Source organism: Vanessa cardui, chromosome W (genome assembly GCF_905220365.1).
Source record: "Vanessa cardui chromosome W, ilVanCard2.1, whole genome shotgun sequence".
Classification (NCBI taxonomy): domain Eukaryota; kingdom Metazoa; phylum Arthropoda; class Insecta; order Lepidoptera; family Nymphalidae; genus Vanessa; species Vanessa cardui.
Window position 1 is genome coordinate 4,470,509 of NC_061153.1, and position 6,779 is coordinate 4,477,287.

Here is a 6,779-nt window from a genome sequence, read left to right on the forward strand (position 1 = left end):
ATTTATGAAATTTCTGGAATTGTTAAATCGGCATGGCTTTTGGCAGCTACGCCTATAACTATTATGAATGCTTTTAAAAAGACTGGAATATGTCCCTTTAACCCTAGCGTTTTTACAGAGGAGGATTATGCACCATCTTCCGTGACAGATAGGCCACTGTTACAAGCTGCGCCTTCACAAGCTAAATCAAATGAGAAACCCCTCTAGCCTTCTAGTAATTCATTTGCCATAGAAATGAATGACCAGCCAGGACCGTCCAATATTCAAATATTACCGTAGATTAATTTTCAGCCTGAATCTAAAACCATAAACACTTCAACATCCGGTCAGATTGGTGAACCACCTCAACAATCTGCAGTATATCAGGGTGATGTAGTTCAGAATGCCTTTGCGACCATTAATAGTTCACAAGAACTTCAATTAACACCAGTAAAGACAAATGCTCCAGCTGTGTTTAATTCTGATATTGTAAAGCCTTTACCAAAGGCAAGATTGCAGACGGCGACAAAACGCCGTATAAGAAAATCGGCTGTTTTGACTGACACGCCAGAAAAAAATGCACTAGCTGAAGAACAGGTAAAAAAGAAAATAAAGATAGATGAAGTTGTTAGAAAAAAGGGAAAGGAAAAAAACAATAACAAAGGAAAAGGTAAAGGAAAGGAAAAATCTCAAAAAAAGCTAAACGAAGAGTGTTACACGAAAGCGAACGAAGATGAGGATCTGGAATGGTATTGCATAATTTGTTGTGATTCATATTCAAATTCTCTTCCAAGAGAACAATGGATAGAATGCAGCATGTGTATATAATAAGAGAAATTTGATAACTTGAAGAAGATAAATAATAATATTTAAGTTAGCAGTTTCGTATTGTTGTTTAATTATAATTGAAATTTTTGATAGATTTCCAGTTATATTTTGTTGACTTTTTTTTAAGCTCTGTTACGGAAGGGCCAATATTTCTTAGTTATAAAAAATGTTTATCTCGAATATACTTTCTAGTAAGATTTTTAGGCTAACGGCTCTCAATTTTTGTTAACTAATACAAAATGTTAATTAGATGTAGCTAGTCATTTTTTTGTTGTTTTTTAAAGTTTATATGTTATGTATTGCATAACAACTGAATAAATGTAACTGTAGAAATTATTGTTTTATTTTAAAGAAATCATACAATGTCCTTATACTTTATTTGTGTTATCCAAGTGGCACAATTTGCCCTACACATGGAACAACTCACCCCAAAAGTGGGATTGAATGTTCCCTTCCGAAATTTGGAAAAAATATGAAAACATGTCAAGAGATGAAAACAAAGTCGCTTTCTCTGTCCCTATATCTTTAAAACTACGCAACGGATTTTGATGTGGTTTTTTTTAATAGATAGAAAGGGAAGGTTTGTGTATATAATAAATGAACAATATAGTAAAGAAACACTGAAAATTTTAGAAGTTTGCAATGTGATGTCGTAAATAAACAAATTCTTTAGTACCTATATTTAGTATCAATATTGCAGCCGTGAGAAGTCGGTACGGGTCGCTAGTTCATTATAATATTCGATTATGATAATTACATGAACATAACCACGTTCCGGAAGGTGACTTAAATATCCAAATAACCTATAAATAAAAGATTCGACTGAGTATCGCTAACGTGCTCCTCAGAATTGTTCCGTTCCCTTCCGTTTCGTTACTTTGTCATGGATCCTGTGCTCAGAACCTTACCAAACTTTCACCAAATTACCCTTGAAGTATATATTTTATAATAAAAAAAGAATTATCAAAATTGGTTAACGTGATTTTCAGTTATTCACCTATTGGTCGCGCATATACATAATGCAAATTTAAGACTTATGTCGTTTTCATATGGATACCATCATCGGAAAAAAATAAAAAAAAACGGGACCCCACGGGAAGCACTACCTTTCAAACAAAAAAAAATATCAAAATCGGTCCACCCAGTGAAAAGTTATGAGGTAACAAACATAAAAAAAAAAAAAAAAATACAGACGATATATACGAAAAGATAAGTGTACATTCTTTGCCGACTCTGTTACATATTTAGGTTTTGTAATTAGCAAAGAAGGGGTTCATACATGCCCAAATAAGATTGAAGCAATTCAGAAGGTTTGCATACCGAACAATGTATCCGAATTGCGCTCATTTTTAGGATTAGTAATGTATTACGCTAGATTTAATTCGTGAACAGTAGCTCCACATTCGTGAACAGTAGCTTCATTCGTGAACAGTAGCTCCAATAGACAACACGCTCTGTACGCCACTTATATTAGAGTACCCTCAATATGAATTTGTGCGATAAATGTTCTAAAAATATTACAAAAAGAAGTCCTGGATTAGAATGTAGCAAATGTGAGAAAGTGGTTCATAGCATTACTTCATGCTCAGGTCTTATCAACAAACAAATTGCTGCACTACGTGCTGCTGAAAATTTGGACTGGACATGCCAAGAATGTCATAACTCTTCCTTTAGGCGTAGCTCATTCTTCATACCGGAGGAGAACGAAGATGAAGAAACTTCTCAAGATTCAGCGGAAGTTTCCAAGAACGTCAAACAACTTTTGAAAGAAATGACAAAGGAAATGGAAAAAGCTATACAACGGGAGATGAAGGATTTTATGAAATCATTACAATATCAGAGCGATAAAACGAATGAAATAATGGAAAATATTGAGTTTTGTAAGCAATAAATTCAAGAATTAAAAAGAAAAAATACAGAATTAATGAATAAAAATTCTAATTTAGAAACTAGAATTAACGCTTTAGAGCAACGTCAACATGAAATAGAACAACAGAAATTAAATAATCAGCTCGAAGTTTTTAATATTCCGACCTCTGATGACAAAGAAATTAAGATTATAGCCGAAAACATTGCAAAAAAATTACATATGCCATGCGAAGATATTGTTAGTGTACAGGTAAATAGTTTAACGCGAAAAGAGAACACCGGAACAATTCAAATAAAAATGAAAAATACTGAAACCGTTCATAAATGGTTGTCTGTATCTAAATCTACAAAAATTTTAGTTAAAGATATAATAGTCAACGAAAGTGAAAAATCATGTAATAAAACTGTGTTCTTGAAAGAATCTCTTACTTTATTATTATTGTAAGGCACAATAAAAATTGCTATGGAATGAAAAACAGAAATTAAAAGACGTCTACAAGTTTATATGGTGTAAAAGAGGAATAATTTGTGTACGAAAAAACAGCGACTCCTAGCAAATCATACTGAGGTCACTAGAAGATATCAATAAGCTTATATAAGTAGATTAGTCATTTCTTTGGTTATTCATAGTCAAGAACGTATTAGTTTTGTTAAATTGTGCCTAAATTGATGAAATCAACGAGGAGGTAACTGAAATTTATAATTGTTCAAATTTGTATGATTTTATAAAGAATATACCTAATAATAATACTATAACCTTGTCTTGTGTTCATGTAAATATAAGGTCCATGATTAAAAATTTCTCAGCCTTAGAACAAAGCATTAATATGTGTATTAAAGTTCTGGATATCATAGTTGTAACTGAAGCTAACATCACTGACTCAATAAGTAATATGTATAATTTGGAAGGGTATGAAATGCACACAGCGTTGCGTAAAGCGAGAAAAGGCGGTGGAATTATTATCTATGTAAAAAAAAAATTAAGACTACTATTATTAAATCACAAACAAATAACTTTAAATGTATTCTAGCTAAAATTAAAACACCAAACAATTGTACTACAACACTGTGTGCAATCTATCGTCCACCTAACTACAACAAACACTCATTTCTAAAAGAACTGGAACAACTTCTGAAAAGTTTCTATTGTAAAAACGATTTGCTCATAATAGGTGATGTAAATATATATTTAAAATCAGATAATCCGGTAAAACATAACTATATAAATATGATGTCTAGCCTAGGTCTAGTGTGCGGGATCTCAGATTACACACGAGTTGAATTATGTAATAATAAAATTTGTAAATCATGTATTGACCACATATTTATCAAATCCCGTTCACTAGATCTATACACAGTAGCGCTCGACACTGTACTAGCGGACCATCGAATGATTGCATTGGCCTGCGTTGGCTGAACGCCTATACAGTATGATCGAATAAAATACAAAATATTAATTAATAATAACCGTCTAAACAATATTTTCAACGATATTAACTGGACGTCTGTGGAATCTTTGAAATGTCCTTTAGAAATATATGAATTAAATAAAAATAAATTTAATAATTGTTATAACGAATCCAAAGTAAAAATCAAAATCAAAAATAATCCTAGGCGTATAAATAATAATTGGATAAATGAAAGTATAATTAAGGCATGTAAATTCAGAGATAACCTATTCAAAAAATGGAAAAAGGATGTTCACAATATGATACTAAAACTTCAATATAATAAAGCAAGAAATTATGCAAATAAAAAAAATAATTACTTTAAAAATAAATACTATAAAAAAGAAATACACAAACATAGAAAAGATTGTAGACAATTGTGGCAGTTATTAAATTCACTAACAGGTAGAATAAAAAAAAAAGCTTAGATAGAATAATATTACAATCTTTTAACAAAAAATCAACTTCAATTCAAGATATAACTAATCAATTCGCAAAATCTTTTGATAACGGCGTAAAAAATATAATTCCTTCGTGCAAGATTCCACTACTTAACATAAATAATTATAAAAAATCAATAAATGTCACGTGTAGATTTGTTAAAGCTAACGAATATGAAGTCTCAAAAATCATAAAATCACTTAACATCAATAAAACGGCCGGAATAGATAATATTAGAGCAGTTGATATCAAAAAACTATATGAAACATTTACTTCTATTCTTGTAAAGTTTATTAATAATAGTGTCACATCAGGACTTTATCCCAAAGATCTAAAATCTGGCATTGTAAGACCTATATTCAAACGAGGAGATGGTAATAAATTTGAAAATTATAGACCAATAACTATTCTCCCTATAATCGATAAAATTATGGAAAAGTTCATTAGCCAACAAATATACACATTTTATAAAGAAAATAATATATTATATAATAATCAATTCGGTTTTCAGCCCAAGAAAAGTACCACACAACTACTATCAATGTTTACAAATTCCGTTAATAAACATTTAAATAATAAAAAACACGTTTTGGTAGTTTTTGTTGACTATACGAAAGCTTTTGATACATTGCGACATAATACACTACTTGAGAAATTGGAAGACAACGGTATTAGAGGTCCACTGTTAAACTGGTGCCGTAATTATCTAACTGACAGAACGTACCGAGTTAAAATTTCTGAAACTATTAGTGACGAGATACAAGTGACAGAAGGAACAGCGCAGGGTTCAGTATTAGGACCCCTTCACTATATAACTTATGTTAACGACCTCGGAAATGTCATCAGGCAATGCGAAATGTACCAATTCGCTGATGATACATGTCTCTTGTCAGCTCATCTCGATATAAAAGAAGCAACGAAACAAATACAACACGATTTTAATCAATTGGCGAAATGGTCTCATGACGTTGGTCTTGTAATCAATCAAGAAAAAACAAAAGCAATGTACATAAGTTCAAGTCACAACAGACACACTGGAAATATAAAAATTATTGCTCATAGTCATCAATGCTTTCACAAACCATACGTTGATTCCTGCAACTGTTCTTGCATTGACACAGTTAAAAATCAACGCTATCTTGGAGTAATCATTGATAGTAATTTAAATTCATATCAATAGTATATGCGACAAATTAAGAGCCCTATTAGCTAAATTAACAATAATTAAAACTAAAATTCCCTTTTCAATTTTATTAATGCTATACAGATCTCTTGGTGAATCAATAATATCATACGGACTAAGTAGCTATGGCCTAACCTTTAAAACAAATATCGAACGTATTTACAACCTTCAACTAAGACTATTAAAAACTATTGTACCCAAAAAAATTAAAAACCAAATTCGAAACGACCCTAGCTAGTTATTTAATTTTTGCAAAGTAATGCCAATATCTACTAAAATTAAATATACAATATTATGAGAACAATACTTAAATTCAAAGTTACAAATAAAAAAAATGTCATAATAAATTTACTAGAAACATTATAAATCAAACATTGGAGATCCCTAGATATTCAATTTTTTACGGTAAACGAGTTCTGGAATATATTGTTCCTACCTTATTAAACAATTTACCCAGAAATATTAAACAAAAAATAAATCATAAAAATTATAAAACTGTACTTAAAAAATACTTTATAGATCAACCTGTATAGGAGAGCAAAACAGCGTCAAACTTGTTTTTATATAAAAATAAAATCAATATTTATAATATATTATTAAATATTAAGTATTATTATTATAAAGTAGAAGTATATTTTATTATTCGTAGTACAAATCTTCGTGCAAAAAATTATAACAGCTGTATTGTGTGTGTTTTGTCTTTTGTAAACTTTTATTATTATTATTACTAACTACTGTTTAAGAATCGTCAGAGCACAGTAAAATTAACTGTGGTTTATGCTGCACTGATTATATGAAATATTTGTTATTTTTTTCTTAGTAAATAAATAAATAAATAAAAAAAAAAAAATTGTTCCAAACATTAGTACAATTTTAGCACCATTGTATATATTATTAAAAAAAGAAAAAAAATATGAGTGGAATACAGAAAGGAATAAAGCTTTTAATAAGGTTAAGCAATTGTTAACATCTAGTGAAATTTTAGCAGATTATTCACCTGACTTTCCCTTAATTCTAACAACTGACGCTAG

At 30.1% G+C, this 6,779-nt stretch overlaps 1 pseudogene; it reads left to right on the plus strand.

Annotated features, from left to right (window-relative positions):
* The first annotated feature begins 234 nt into the window (after positions 1 to 234).
* Positions 235 to 2,698, plus strand: LOC124542462 (annotated as a pseudogene).
* Positions 2,699 to 6,779: the final 4,081 nt, after the last annotated feature.